The following is a 15496-nucleotide window of genomic DNA, read 5'->3' on the forward strand; positions in this document are numbered from 1 at the left end:
TCAGAAGATCAAGATGTTGAATCAGTTTGGGTGGAGATAAGGAATAAGAGGAAAAAGTCACTGGTGGGCCTAGTCTATAGGCCCCCTAACAGTAGTGTAAGAGAAATTTGGCATTAGGGGTACCAGCGGGACAAGGGTTAAAGTGCTGGTTCCTGCAATGGCCCATAAGGAGGTAAAAGGCCTCTCTTCGGCCTTGTACCAAGGCTCTAGAAGTTATCAATTCAATAATATTCCGACAGGATACGATGTGAGAACCTAAACAGACATTGATAAGACCTTGCGAAGAGGCTCGAGGCGACTCACAGGCACCAAGGAAATGTATAACAAATTCCGACCTAATGAAGTCATTCTAGTCACGGCCTAAAGAAGGTCTTGGCCTGTCAATCCAAAGTAGCACTAATAAGATAGTCCAATTAGAGAAGTAGCACTGATAAGGTAGTTCAATTAGAAATCTAGGGAGGTCTTGTCCGGGAACAGAGGGGTTTTGAAATGTATAAAAGTTGTATGATTGTGCTGTTCGGGGAGCATCTCCACTCACAGGCGACTGTGATAAGAGGTGTTCTCGGACGTTCGTAATAAAGATCGTTATACTTTGCCATCCGTCTCTGTCTGCTAACTTCGAGAATTGCTACGTGGGCTGGGGCGAGCGTCGACCCGAAGCGGTACGAGCGCACGGTGCTGAGATGAGAGAGAGGGGGAATAGAGACAACGTCCCTGAGCAGTGACGGGATATATTGACCCAAAGCGTGCAGTGGTACGAGTGCACAGCACCAAGGGAAGACATATAAATAGCGTCCTGCATACCTGACACGAATTTAAGGGAGTACCCAAGACCCTCATAGCCCGAAGAAGATGGGTAACACGGCTAGCAAAAAGGCGAATAAAACCAATCATTAATTGTAACTTGCGTAATTACGTAAGGCCATAAAAAAGCTGATAATGACTATCTTAAGTGACATATGGATCCAAAAATAGAACCGGCCAACCAATTAATAAGCTTTGTTGAATGAAGAGAGACTTTTGTGAATGTCGGTCGTTGAGTGAGAGTCCCTGTGTGATTTTTTGACTGCGGAATAAACTTTTCATGTTTTCCATGTTAACCCTTTGTAGTGTTGTCCTGTATGTGGGAAGTTTTAAGACATTTTAAGTTAGAAACGCAGGTGTGGATTTATTCGGTAAGTTATGGAGCTAGGAAATGCACAAAGGATAGGTTTGTTGAGCAGAAAACAGCAAGCTTTAGCAGTTTAGAAGAGACTTTGTAACGACCTTGAAACTGGAATTTGAGATAACGAAAAGCAGCCCTCCGTGTAAAATACAAAACCTAATTTGAGGAAAGGAGATCTGGAAAAAAAAGACATAACGTACTAAATAGGTGCTGACAAAAAAAAAGGGGTGTTTGCGATGGAAAAAGACATACTAGTTGATATCGGCTGTGAAAAGAATATTGGTTAATTGGAAAAAAAAAAGAATTTGAAGAGGTAAAAGACACTCTCCATTGATGGACGTTGTTTATCTAGAAAAGTCCCGAACAGTCTAAACAAGCAGGAGGGTTTTGAAAATAACGAGGAGAAAAGATCTAAGCTATGTGAACTCAGCACAGAAAGGAAAACTGGGAATTAGAGAACCTTACTGAATTCTTAAATTCTTATGGAACTGGCACGGAAGTTTAGATTTTGTGCTGAGAGAGAGAGAAATAAAACACAAGATTTGCCCAGCGAACGGGACCATAAAATAAAACGAAATGTTGGAATGTATACAGCTTGTGTGAAAATTGGATTTCAGTAAACAAAATAGCTATTAAAAATGTGTGGTCTCGTTTTAAATCCCAAAAAAAATCTTTGGCAAGTACTTGAATTAGAAGTTTAAAAAAAAAAATTTGGAGTTTAATCTAAAATGCCGTCTTTCCTGATGAGAAGACTGTTATTATGACGGCTTTACTAATGAGTTCTGCTGTTTTAACGGATTCCTAATTTCTAAGCAAGTTTTGAAGGCACAAAGACTTAAAAAATAATTTTTCGGATGATTACGTGAAGTCACATAATGACATCAGGCTTTCTTATAAACCTGTAAAGGAGTTAACCCTTTCCATTGACAGCTGTTTTATACTGGACATTATTAATTTAGATTTCTAAATAGAATAAAAAAAAGGTTCACCTGACAGATAGAGGAAATGGTGGGATAGTCAGAATAAAAATAAAAACAGAACTAGCCTATGTAATAATACTCACCTGATACAAATAAAAGAAAGATACTCAAACAAAACAAATTCAAGAGTTAAAGGCCAAGATAAATAAGCTGGAAGAGATTTTTTTTTAAATGGGACCAGACGGATAGTGCAGTACGCAGCCATAGCACCATCACCTATGGCAATAGAGCCCACGGTGGATAAGTGTAGTCCACAAACCCAACCTAACCCTTACCTCCGATTTCACAGAGTGACCTCAACATGCATGGATGGGGGATGAGTAGACCAGAACCTAACACCTGGTGACGACCAGGCTATCTGTTTAAAATTTGCAGATAAAACACTCACCGAGATGGGACCGCAGTGGCTACTTCGACTCTGGAGACTCAGGATACTGGGAACCTTAAGGCCCACGCAAGCACTGGATAATACAGATGGACTACGAGAGATATAGCACACGCAGGAAAGACACAACTACATGAACTAGCTTTGTTTAATTTAACTGCCGAAATATGCATCCCAGCAGCCAAGGACTGGAGCAAGGACAGAACTTATTTTAACGCATGGCTATGTATAGTGTATTAAGTAAGGTTGTAATGCAGCAGGCTGCCGATGTTATGGGCGCCAGTATGGGGAAGGGCGCAGAAATCCAACTGGATGGAATTTCAGTTCTAGAAGCTCATGCCTGGGCAGACGAAGCTGCAAAACAAGCAGCCAAATCCACCCCGCAAGAGAAACAGAAGGGTGGGAACAGAATGGAACAAAAAGGGGGGGCGGATGGAGTGTGAAGCCCTACCACTGCCCCAACAACCACCCTGGGGACAACAAATCTTCCCAGCAAGTCCCCCCATAAGCCCGTCCATAAAGACTGAAGCCAAAGGGGGGCTAGTAATAAAAGAATCTAAAGAAAGGATATAATTAGGATGCGTCAGCGACTCCTTAACCTAAATCTAATGGATATCATTCTTCCTAGCTTCTGTGGGAATGAAACTATAAAGTCTATACCAGAACCTGGCACAACGGATCCTCGAAGGCCCAGAATCCACTACCCTGAGATGCGGCAGGAGTTACGACGATGAATTCCATAGACCTGTATGCAATATCTGACCGGGCTAACAACTTAATGGCGTAGTCTTGAGGGGTTTACTGGGGAGGGACTTGGATAACCAAGCCCTACATGCGCGGTGGGTAGATGGCGCGGAAGGGGAACTGTTACAGGTGGCCCATATGATTTAACAAAGACCCCTTATACCAGATCGATAATATCTGGTGAAGTAAGAAACCAAACTCGGTTGCGTTACCATCAGCCTGCCAGACGGGTGATTAAAGTTAACAATAGTACCAGAGGCATTGCCATAACCGACTGTTATAAAAATAACCAAGTGGTTTTATGTCGAGGTACGCCACGAATGACAAATGATGATTGCGGATTCCACCAGATAAACGGATGTATGCTGAGTATTACTCCTCTTGAACACAATCTGGAGACCATCGCTGCCCCGCAAGGGAACAGAGAGTGGTGCGTGAGCACGGGGGCAGCCAACTTAACCATATACATCCCGAGACAACGGAAATCATCCATGGAACAATACCGGAATTAAATGAGGAACAATTACGTCTGGTTCAAGGAATCCAGAATCAAAGATGACAGTATATCCGGCTGATGGAAGAAATAGACAACTTGCAGAGAGACACTAACGCAATGCTGGCTGATCAGCCCTGGTACTCAAAGCTGTGGGACATTGGACTTGATAATCAAATTCACCCATGGATAAAAATAATATCACATGTACTTATAGTAATACAGGGCCTGGTTCTGATGGTCATGATGGGATTAACATGTGCACGAATTAAACAGGTCAAACGATAAGTCAGGGCACGTACTATGATTAAAGCCATAGGGGATGAAAATTTAAGCAGTCCTACAGGAAGGACTTACCTTATATAACTCTGTGGGAAGGTTTCAGGAGGTCCCGAAGCTTGGGAGATGGCCACCCAGGTGAGCGAACCTATCTGGAACTCGCCTACAGGGAGATAGTTATCGGGAAATACGGCCAGCTTGGCGTATAGCCAAGGGCCAAAAGGGGGGAATTGTAAGAGAAATTTGGCATTAGGGGTACCAGCGGGACAAGGATTAAAGTGCTGGTTCCTGCAATGGCCCATAAGGAGGTAAAAGGCCTCTCTTCGGCCTTGTACCAAGGCTCCAGAAGTTATCAATTCAATAATATTCCGACAGGATACGATGTGAGAACCTAAACAGACATTGATAAGACCTTGCGAAGAGGCTCGAGGCGACTCACAGGCACCAAGGAAATGTATAACAAATTCCGACCTAATGAAGTCATTCTAGTCACGGCCTAAAGCGGTCACGAGGGTCTTGGCCTGTCAATCCAAAGTAGCACTAATAAGATAGTCCAATTAGAGAAGTAGCACTGATAAGGTAGTTCAATTAGAAATCTAGGGAGGTCTTGTCCGGGAACAGAGGGGTTTTGAAATGTATAAAAGTTGTATGATTGTGCTGTTCGGGGAGCATCTCCACTCACAGGCGACTGTGATAAGAGGTGTTCTCGGACGTTCGTAATAAAGATCGTTATACTTTGCCATCCGTCTCTGTCTGCTAACTTCGAGAATTGCTACGTGGGCTGGGGCGAGCGTCGACCCTCTATATCAGTGGGTCTGCTCGTGGGAGAGGAAGCCTTCCCATCTCCCCCTTACAGTAGCTACATAGTTGGGCGGAGTATAAATCAAGAAATAATTGAGGCTTGTAAAAAAGGAAAAGCAATAATAACGGGCGATTTTAACCTTCATATTGACTGGACAATGCAAATTGGCCAGGGTAGTCTTGAGGAAGAGTTGATAGTGTGTATCCGGGTTAGTTTCCTTCAACAGTACGTTGCAGAATCAAAGTAAATGAGTTGACGGCACAAATCATGACAAATGGGTATGACTTGGTGGCCATTACAGAAACGTGGTTGCAGGGTGGCCAAGACTGGGAAGTAAACATACAGGGGTATCTGACAATTCGGAAAGACAGACAAGAAGGGAAAGGAGGTGGGGTAGCTCTGTTAATAAAGGAAGATATCAGGGCAGTTGTGAGAGACGATATTGGCTGCAATGAACAAAATGTTAAATCATTGTAGGAGGAGATTAGAGATAGTAAGGGGAAAAAGTCACTGGTGGGTGTAGTTTATAGGCCCCCAAATAATAACTTCACGGTGGGGCGGGCAATAATCAAGGGAATAATGGAGGCATGTGAAAAAGGAACGGCAATAATCATGGGGGATTTTAACCTCCATATCGATTGGTCAAATCAAATCGCACGGGGTAGCCTTGAGGAGGAATTCATAGAATGCATACAGGATTGTTTCTTAGAACAGTATGTTAGAGAACCTACAAGGGAGCAAGCTATCTTAGATTTGGTCCTGTGTAATGAGACAGGAATAATAAACGATCTCCTAGTAAAAGATCCTCTCGGAATGAGTGATCACAGTATGGTTGAATTTGTAATACAGATTGAGGGTGAGGAAGTAGTGTCTCAAACGAGCGTACTATGCTTAAACAAACGGGACTACAGTGGGATGAGGGCAGAGTTGGCTAAAGTAGACTGGAAACACAGACTAAACGGTGGCACAATTGAGGAACAGTGGAGGACTTTTAAGGAGCTCTTTCATAGTGCTCAACAAAAATATATTCCAGTGAAAAAGAAGGGCGGTAAGAGAAGGGATAACCAGCCGTGGATAACCAAGGAAATAAAGGAGAGTATCAAATTAAAAACCAATGCGTATAAGGTGGCCAAGGCCAGTGGGAAACTAGAAGATTGGGAAAATTTTAAACGACAGCAAAGAATGACTAAGAAAGCAATAAAGAAAGGAAAGATAGATTACGAAAGTAAACTGGCACAAAACATAAAAACAAATAGTAAAAGCTTTTACAGATATATAAAACGGAAAAGAGTGACTAAAGTAAATGTTGGTCCCTTAGAAGATGAGAAGGGGGATTTAATAATGGGAAATGTGGAAATGGCTGAGACCTTAAACAATTATTTTGCTTCGGTCTTCACAGTGGAAGACACAAAAACCATGCCAAAAATTGCTGGTCACAAGAATGTGGGAAGGGAGGACCTTGAGACAATCACTATCACGAGTGGGGTAGTGCTGGACAGGCTAATGGGACTCAAGGGAGGCAAGTCCCCTGGTCCTGATGAAATGCATCCCAGGGTATTAAAAGAGATGGCGGAAGTTATAGCAGATGCATTGGTTATAATCTACCAAAATTCTCTGGAGTCTGGGGAGGTACCAGCGGATTGGAAAGCAGCTAATGTAACGTCTCTGTTTAAAAAAGGGGGCAGACAAAAGGCAGGTAACTATAGGCCGGTTAGTTTAACATCTGTAGTGGGGAAAATGCTTGAAGCTATCATTAAGGAAGAAATAGCGGGACATCTAGATAGGAATAGTGCAATCAAGCAGACGCAACAGGGATTCATGAAGGGGAAATCATGTTTAACTAACTTACTGGAATTCTTTGAGGATATAACGAGCATGGTGGAGAGAGGTGTACCGATGGATGTGGTGTATTTAGATTTCCAAAAGGCATTCGATAAGGTGCCACACAAAAGGTTACTGCAGAAGATAAAGGTACGTGGAGTCAGAGGAATGGATGGATGGAGAATTGGCTGGTTAACAGAAAGCAGAGAGTCGGGATAAATGGGTCCTTTTCGGGTTGGAAATCGGTGGTTAGTGGTGTGCCACAGGGATCGGTGCTGGGACCACAACTGTTTACAATATACATAAATGACCTGGAAGAGGGGACAGAGTGTAATGTAACAAAATTTGCAAATGACACAAAGATTAGTGGGAAAGCAGGTTGTGTAGAGGACACAGAGAGGCTGCAAAGAGATTGAGATAGGTTAAGCGAATGGGCTACGGTTTGGCAGATGGAATACAATGTCGGAAAGTGTGAGGTCATCCACCTTGGAAAGAAAAACAGTAAAAGGGAGTATTATTTGAATGGGGAGAAATTACAACATGCTGCGGTGCAGAGGGACCTGGGGGTCCTTGTGCATGAATCCCAAAAAGTTAGTTTGCAGGTGCAGCAGGTAATCAGGAAGGCGAATGGAATGTTGGCCTTCATTGCGAGAGGGATGGAGTACAAAAGCAGGGAGGTCCTGCTGAAATTGTATAGGGTATTGGTGAGTCCGCAACTGGAGTACCGCGTGCAGTTTTGGTCACCTTACTTAAGGAAGGATATACTAGCTTTGGAGGGGGTACAGAGACGATTCACGAGGCTGATTCCGGAGATGAGGGGGTTACCTTATGATGACAGATTGAGTAGACTGGATCTTTACTCGTTGGAGTTCAGAAGGATGAGGGGTGATCTTATAGAAACATTTAAAATCATGAAAGGGATAGACAAGATAGAGGCAGAGAGGTCTCCACTGTTCGGGGAGACTAGAACTAGGGGGCACAGCCTCAAAATACGGGGGAGCCAATTTAAAACCGAGTTGAGAAAGAATTTCTTCTCCCAGAGGGTTGTGAATCTGTGGAATTCTCTGCCCAAGTTAGCAGTTGAGGCTAGCTCATTGAATGTATTCAAATCACAGATAGATAGATTTTTAACCAATAAAGGAATTAAAGGTTACGGGGAGCGGGCGGGTAAGTGGAGCTGAGTCCACGGCCAGATCAGCCATGATCTTTGTTGAATGGCGGAGCAAGCTCGAGGGGCTAGATGGCCTACTCCTGTTCCTAATTCTTATGTTCTTACGTTCTTATTAACTAGGGAGCAGGCTATCTTAGATCTGGTACTGTGTAATGAGACCGGATTAATAAACAATCCCCTAGTATAGCACCTTCTAGGAATGAGTGACCATAGCATGGTTGAATTTCAAATTCAGTTAGAGGGTGAGAATGTCGGATCTCAAACCAGTGTCCTAACTTAAATAAAAGGAGACTACAAAGGTATGAAGGCAGAGTTGGCTAAAGTGGACTGGGAAAAGAGATTAAAGTATGGGACGGTTGATGAACAGTGGCAGAAATTGGAGATATTTCATAATTCGCAACAAAAATATAGCCAAATGAGAAGGAAAGAGAGAGAAAGGATAACCATCTGTGGCTAACTAAGGAAATAAGAAATGGTATCAAATTGAAAACAAGTGCATACAATGTGGCAAAGACTAGTAGGAGGCCAGAGGATTGGGAAAGGTTTAAAAGCCAGTGAAGAACGACTAAAAAAAAATGATAGAGGGGGAAGATAGATTACGAAAGTAAACTAGCACGAAATATAAAAACAGATACAAGTTGAGCGTCCAAAAATCCGGAGTTCCGGAATCCGGACCAATTGGTGGCAGAGTCTTTCGGAATCCGTAAAATGTTCCGGAATCTGGACCCGCCGGCCCTGCTGACCGAGGTCCTGCCGCTGCCCAACCTTGGGCCTCGCCGCCGCCACCCGACCTCGGGCCTTACCAGCCGCCTCTGCCCTTACCTCGAGGCCCCCTCGCCGTCCGAACACCACCTCTGCACTGGGACCGCCCGAATTGCTCTTCTGCGGGGCCCCGCCCAAACAGCTCTTTTGGGGCCCCCCGCCTGAGCACCTCCCCGGCCGGCGGGCCCCCCCCCCCGCCTGAGCACCACCCCAGCGGCAGACCCCCCACCCGAGCAACTCTCTGGCGGCGGGGCCCGTCCAAACTCTTCCCCGGCAGCGGGTCTCTGGCCGACGACATCATCGCCCGAACACCCCTCTGCTGACATTCCGAAATCCGGAACTACCCAAACCTGGGCTCGGGTGTTTCCGGATTCATGACTTCAGAAAGACGTCCCAAAATCCGGCAAAACGCAAAATCCGGAATGGCCTCAGTCCCGAGGGTTCCGGATTCAGGGCACTGCACCTGTGGTCAGAGTTTCTACAGGTACATAAAAAGGAAAAGAGTGGCTAAAGTAAATGTTGGTCCCCTAGAGGATAAGACTGTGGAATTAATAATGGGAACAGGGATGTCATGTATTGATGCTTGGGGTCATTAGGAACCGGGGGCAACACTGTCAGAGGTCACCGGGCTGTACGTGGGTCTATGCAGGCTCTGGTATACAAGTGCTGGTGCCATGTCAGGTAGTCACTTTGGGGCACGACTAAAGTGGACCAGGTTTACACCTGAGTGAGTTTACAGCAACAAGTCTTTTGAGTCATTATATACATTACATTTGGCAACGAGGTAACTTAAGAACCTTCGCATGCACAATGGACACTATTGGAATTTTGGAGATTCGTGGATGGCGAGGATTGGGCGGATTTTATCGACCACCTGGATCAGTATTTTGTGGCCAACATGGCGGGAGATGACGATGCAGTTAGGCTGTTTTCCTCACCATTTGTGGTTCAAGAATATATGGCCTCATGAAGAATCTGCTCTCGCCTACACGTCCAATGGACAAAGAATACAAGGATTTGTGTGCTTTGGTACATGACCATCGCAAGCCAAACGAGGGGATCATCATATCACGCTTTCGCTCCAACACACGTTTGTGCTGAGGGCCAGGATGCGTCAGGATTTGTTGCCGACCTGCAACGTGTTGCTAAGCCGTGTAAGTTCGGGACTCACAGCATGGAAGACATGCTGTGAGATTTCTTCGTGATAGGCATCAACAATGATGTGATTCTCCGAAAGTTATTGGCTGCAGAGACACTGGATTTGAGCAAGGCCATCGCAACTGCCCAGGCATGCATGACGACATGATAATTTGAGGCAGATATCATCGACAAGTACTGTAAACAAGATTGTGTCCTTGTCTGGCAGAGCTGCTTATGGCAGGGCCCACTCGACTGCTTACGTGAAACTTTTAGCTGCTCAAAGTCCACCAACTGGTATGAATCCTATTTCACCCTGTTGGCGCTGTGGGTGCAATCATCGGCCGCATCAGTGCCGGTTTAGGCAGTAAACCTGTAACGGCTGTTGCAAAGTGGGGCATCTTCAGAGAATGTGCCCACAAATGAGCAAGAGTGCTGCCGCTCATCACATTGGTGATGATGACCAGTCTAGTGCTGGCCCGGATGCACAACCCGAGGAGGAAGTGTATGGTTTGTATTCGTTCTTAGGAAAGAGCCAGCCGATAACGGTTAATGTGAAACTGAATGATGTGCCGGTATTGATGGAGCTGGAAACGGGTGTGAGTCAGTCGATAATGAGCCAAAGGACATTCGACAAGCTGTGAGACACTGAGGCGGTGAAGCCTAAGCTGAGTCCAGCTTAGCCAAGTTGCCAAGTTGCGTACTTACACGAAGGAACTCATACCGGTGATTGGCAGTACAGACGTCAAGGTGTCATACGATGGTGTGGTTCATGATCTTCTGTTATGGATCATCCCAGGCAATGGTCCAATGCTGTTCGGCAGGAATTGGCTCGAGAAAATCAAGTGGAATTTGAATGATATCAAAGCGTCGTCATCGGTGGATGACACTTCGTGTGCTCAAGTGAAGAAGACATTTCCTTCTTTGTTTGAACCGGGCAGTGGAAATTTTATGGGAGCCAAGGTGCAAATTCATCTGGATTCTGATGCAAGGCTCCTCCCCGGCGGCGGGGCCCCCACCGCCCCCCCACCCCCCGAGCACCTCCCCGGCGGCGGGCCCGCCCTCCCCGAGCACCTCATAAAGTTCGGTCTGTTCCCTATATGATAAGGGAGAAGGTTGAAAGTGAGCGTGACAGACTTCAACGTGAAGGGATCATATCACCGGTCGAGTTTAACGAGTGGGCCAGACCTACTGTTCCTGTGTTGAAGAGTGATGGCACTGTCAGGATTTGTGGAGACTACAAGGTTACGATTAATCGATTTTCGAAACAGGATCAATATCTGTTACCGAGAGCTGATGACCTGTTCGCCATGCTAGCTGGTGGAAACTCATTCACTAAACTGGATCTGACGTCGGCATATGACACAGGATATGACACAGGAGCTCGTCGACACTTCGAAGAAACTTACCTGCATCAACGCCCATAAAGGACTGTTTGTCTATAACAGGTGTCCTTTCGGAATTCATTCGGCTGCAGCCATATTCCATATAGAACCATATGGAAAATCTACTAAAGTCAGTCCCTAGAACTGTCGTGTTTCAAGATGACATTCTGGTCACAGGTTTCGACACGGCTGAACATCTGAACAACCTTGAGGAAGTTCTACAGCGTCTGGACAAAGTGGGACTTCGGCTGAAACGTTCAAAGTGTGTCTTCATGACACTTGATGTTGAATTCCTGGGGAAGAAGATTGCTGCTGATGGCATCAGGCCTATGGATTCGAAAACCAAGGCCATCAAAAATGCACCCAGGCCTCTGATTGTGACGGAACTGCGTTCATTCCTTGGGCTAATCAACTACTTCGGTAATTTTTTACCCAGATTGAGTACTTTACTCGAGCCACTGCACATGCTGCTCAGAAAAGGTGACAATTAGGTCTGGGGTATATCTTAAGATAGAGCTTTTGAGAAAGCTAAGAATCTGCTCTGTTCAATTAAGCTGCTGGTTCACTATGATCCATCTAAGCGTCTTGTATTGGCCTGTGATGCATCATCATATGGGTTTGGCTGTGTACTCCAATAAGCAAATGAGTCAGGTAAACTACAACCTGTTGCGTATGCTTCGAGAAGTTTGTCAAAAGCGGAAAGAGCTGACAGCATGGTGGAAAAAGCAGCTTTGGCCTGTGTGTATGGGGTTAAAAAAAATGCATCAGTACCTAATTGGTCTTCACTTTGAACTTGAAACGGATCACAAGCAACTCATTTCATTTGTTTTCGGAAGACAATTTATCGTCCCGCATTCAGAGGTCTGCCTATGATTATGTTATTTATCACAGACCAGATACTGAGTCGTCTGCCTTTGCCCACACCAGATATGGAGATGCCTCAACCTGCAGATCTACTGTTAATAATGGAGGCTTTTGAAAGTGAAGGTACCCCTGTCACTGCTCAACAAGTTAGGATCTGGACCAGCCATGACCCTATTTTATCGGTTGTAAAACGTTGTTTCCTCAGTGGTGATTGGTCTGCAATACCCATGGAGATGTGTGATGAGACCAAACCTTACAACTGTCGCAAAGATGAACTGTCCATTCAGTCAGATTGTCTACTGTGGGGCAATCGTGTTGTTATGCCCAAGAAAGGCAGAGAAAAATTTGTACGTGAACTACAGAGCACTCATCCTGGCATTGTCATGATGAAAGCCATTGCCAGGGCTCATGTTTGGTGGCCTGGAATTGACACTGATCTGGAAATCATGTGTGCATCAGTGCAATACTTGCATGCAGCTAAGTAAAGTACCAACGGAATCTCCGCTGAGTCTTTGGTCGTGGCTATCTAAACCATGGTCGAGGGTCCACATCGATTTTACAGGCTCTTTTCTGGGAAAGATGTTTTTTGTTGTGGTGTTTGCATTTTCTAAGTGGAGATAGTGTATTATTATGTCATGCAGTATGTCCACAGCTACCATTGAGAGCCTTTGTGACATGTGTACTACTCACGGTTTGCCTGACATTGTTGTGAGCGACAACGGATCTTGCTTCACAAGTCTGGAGTTTCAAGAGTTCATGAAACTCAATGGTATTAAACATGTGAGGTCAGCCTCATTCAAACCTGCTACTAATGGTCAAGCAGAGCATGCTGTTCAAACGATCAAGCAGAGCATCAAAAGTGTAACTCAGGGTTCACTGCAGACTCGTTTGTCACACATATTGCTTAGTTACAGGACACCTCACACGCTTACCGGGGTCTCCCCTGCTGAACTACTGATGAGGAGAAGTCTCAAGACCAAGCTCTCTCTTGTTCATCCCGATTTGAATGATCGTGTTGAAAACTGACATCAAAGTCAGCAAGGGTATCGTGATCATGCTGCTGTGTCATGTGATATTTCTGTCACTGATCCGGTTTATGTATTGAACTATGGTCAAGGTCCAAAGTGGATCGCCGGTACGGTCACAGCCAAGGAGGGTAACAGAGTGTTTATTGTCGTGCTCAAGAATGGGCAAACATGCAGGAAACATGTTGATCAAGTGAAACTGCGGCACACGGATGAACTGGAACCGCTTGAGGAAGATGCCGTCAGTGACCAACCAACCAATGGTCATTCATCAGAGGACTTTGCTGTCATTACCGAACCTGGACTTTCAGTCTCTGACATGGTCATTACCATTCCCATCAGATCGGCTACTCAGCCTCCAGTCATAACTGACTCAGAACGCTTGCCCAGACTGGAGTTGAACTGAGACAACCAACTCATGAGCGGAAAGCCCCAGACCGTCTTAATTTGTAAAGGGACTGATACCAAGATCTTGAAGGGGGATGTTGTCATGTATTGATGCTTGGGGTCACTAGGCACCAGGGGGTGCCACTGTCGGAGGTCATCGGGCTGCAAGCGCGAGTGTGAGGGTCCTGGTATATAAGTGCTGGTACCATGTCTTGTAATCACTTTGGTGCACGAATAAAGTGGACCGGGTTTTCGCCTGAGTGAGTTTACAGCAACAAGTCTTTTGAGTGATTATATACATAACAAGGGAAATGGCAGAGACATTGAACAAATATTTTGCATCTGTTTCACAGTAGAAGACACTAAAAAAATCCCAATAGTGGATAATCAAGGGGCTACAGGGAGGGAGGGAGGAACTTAATACGATCACTATCACTAAAGAAGTAGTTCTCGGTAAAATAATGGGACTAAAGGCGGACAAGTCCCCTGGGCCTGATGGCTTAGAAACATCGAAACATAGAAACATAGAAAATAGGTGCAGGAGCAGGCCATTCGGCCCTTCTAGCCTGCACCGCCATTCAATGAGTTCATGGCTGAACATGCAACTTCAGTACCCCATTCCTGCTTTCTCACCATACCCCATCCTAGGGTTTAAGAGAAGTGGCTGTGGAGATAGTGGATGCATTGGTTGTAATCTACCAAAATTTCCTGGATTCTGGGGCGGTCCCAGTGGTTTGGGAAACCGCAAATATGACGCCCCTATTTAAAAAAGGAGGCAGACAAAAAGCAGGATACTATAGACCAGTTAGCCTCACATCTGTCGTTGGGAAAATGCTGGAATCCATTGTAAGGAAGCAGTAGCAGGACATTTGGAAAAACATAATTCAATCAAGCAGAGTCAGCATGGTTTCATGAAAGGAAAATCATGTTTGACAAATTTTCTGGAGTTCCTTGAGATTGTAACGAGCAGGGTGGATAAAGGGGAACCAGTGGATATGGAGTATTTGGATTTCCAGAAGGCATTCGATAAGGTGCCACATAAAAGGTTACTGCACAAGATAAAAGCTCACGGGGTTGGGGTAATATATTAGCATGGATAGAGGATTGGCAAACTAACAGAAAACGGAGTCGGGATAAATGGTTCATTTTCCAGTTGGCAAACAGTAACTAGTAGGGTGCCACAGGGTGCTGGGGCCTCAACTATTTCCAATCTATATTAATGACTTGAATAATGAGACAGAGTGCAATATAGCCAAGTTTGCTGATGACACAAAGATGGGTGGGAAAGCAAATTGTGAGGAGGACACAAAAAATCTGCAAAGGGATATAGACAGGCTAAGTGAGTGGAGAAAAATTTGGCAGATCGAGTATAATGTGGGAAAATGTAAGATCATCCACTTTGGCAGGAAAAAACAGAAAAGCAAATTATAATTTAAATAGAGAAACATTGCAAAGTGCTGCAATACAGAGGGATCTGGGGGTCCTTGTGCATGAGGTAGTATGCAGGTACAGCAAGTAATCAGGAAGGCAAATGGAATGTTGGCCTTTATTGCAAGGGAGGCAAGTCCTGCTACAACTGTACAGGGTATTGGTGAGGCCACACCTAGAGTACTGCGTACAGTTTTGGTCTCCATATTTAAGGAAGGATATACTTGCATTGAAGGCTGTTCAGAGATGGTTCACTAGGTTGATTCTGGAGATGAGGGGGTTGGCTTATGAAGATAGGTTTAGGTTTGGGCCTATACTCATTGGAGTTCAGACGAATTGAGAGGTAATCTTATCAAAACATACAAGATAATGAGAGGGCTCGACAAGGTGGATGCAGAGAAGATATTTCCACTCATGGGGAAACAAAAACTAGGGGGTATAGTCTCAGAATAAGGGGCCGCCCATTTAAAACTGAGATGAGGATGAATTTCTTCTCTCAGAGGGTTGTAAATCTATGGAATTCTCTGCCCCAGAGAGCTGTGGAGGCTGGGTCATTGAATATATTTAAGGCAGAGATACAGATTTTTGAGCGATAAGGGAATAAAGGGTTATGGGGAGTGGGGAGGGAAGTGAAGCCGAGTCCTTGATCCAATCAGCCATGATCTTAT

The 15496-nt window shown here is 44.9% G+C and overlaps 1 protein-coding gene across 6 annotated transcripts in view; it reads right to left on the reverse strand.

The window, feature by feature from the left end:
- LOC139264534 (tyrosine-protein phosphatase non-receptor type 3-like) overlaps window positions 1-15496 on the reverse strand; it is a 418869-nt gene that overhangs the window by 263981 nt on the left and 139392 nt on the right. The window lies entirely within an intron of this gene.

The sequence above is a fragment of the Pristiophorus japonicus genome, chromosome 5 (genome assembly GCF_044704955.1).
Source record: "Pristiophorus japonicus isolate sPriJap1 chromosome 5, sPriJap1.hap1, whole genome shotgun sequence".
Lineage (NCBI taxonomy): Eukaryota > Metazoa > Chordata > Chondrichthyes > Pristiophoridae > Pristiophorus > Pristiophorus japonicus.